Here is a 573-nt window from a genome sequence, read left to right as displayed (position 1 = left end):
TCTTGGTCCGGCGCGTCGGTCGGGCAGTGCGGTGTAGTGCCGGTGTTGGCCCGCTGGGGGCGCTGTGTCGGTGCGTGAGCCCCGTTGGAGTTGGTTTGGGAGGCTGGGGAAGCACGTGTGACTTTGTGTGCATGTGTGCGTGCCGTGCGGTGCTGTGGCGTGTGCGTGCGGTGCCGGGAGGCGTTCCGTGCCAGGGTTGTAAGTGGCGTAGGGTCAACGCGCGTTGGGTAGGGTGGATGTCGGGGGATGTGCGAAGGCGTGGGGAGGTTGGGTCCGGGTTGTACGGTTGTGTGGGTGACGTGCGGGGAATTGCGGGCAGCGTGGGGTCGCGTTGTGGTTGGCCGGCTTTGGGGCTGTGGCCCTTGTTTTCCCATGGTGGCGGGCGGTGGCGGTGGCGTGCAGCTGGCAAGAGGGCCGGAGCAGGAGCATGCAGCGTCTACGGCCATCCCACCCTGGCAACGCCCGATCTCGTCCGATCTCGGAAGCTAAGCAGGGTCGGGCCTGGTTAGTACTTGGATGGGAGACCTCCTGGGAATACCGGGTGCTGTAGGCTTTTGCTGACGGGCTTTTGTT

The 573-nt window shown here is 65.4% G+C and overlaps 1 non-coding gene across 1 annotated transcript; it reads left to right on the top strand.

Moving 5' to 3' along the window:
• The first annotated feature begins 434 nt into the window (after positions 1 to 434).
• Positions 435 to 553, top strand: LOC116217623. Its single transcript, XR_004162321.1, has one exon. It is a non-coding gene; the product is annotated as a 5S ribosomal RNA (ribosomal RNA).
• The last annotated feature ends 20 nt before the right edge of the window (positions 554 to 573 follow it).

Source organism: Meleagris gallopavo, unplaced genomic scaffold, assembly GCF_000146605.3.
Source record: "Meleagris gallopavo isolate NT-WF06-2002-E0010 breed Aviagen turkey brand Nicholas breeding stock unplaced genomic scaffold, Turkey_5.1 ChrUn_random_7180001848179, whole genome shotgun sequence".
Taxonomy (NCBI): Eukaryota; Metazoa; Chordata; class Aves; order Galliformes; family Phasianidae; genus Meleagris; species Meleagris gallopavo.
The sequence above is the reverse complement of the archived record's forward strand: the minus strand, read 5'-3'. Positions and strand labels throughout refer to the sequence as shown.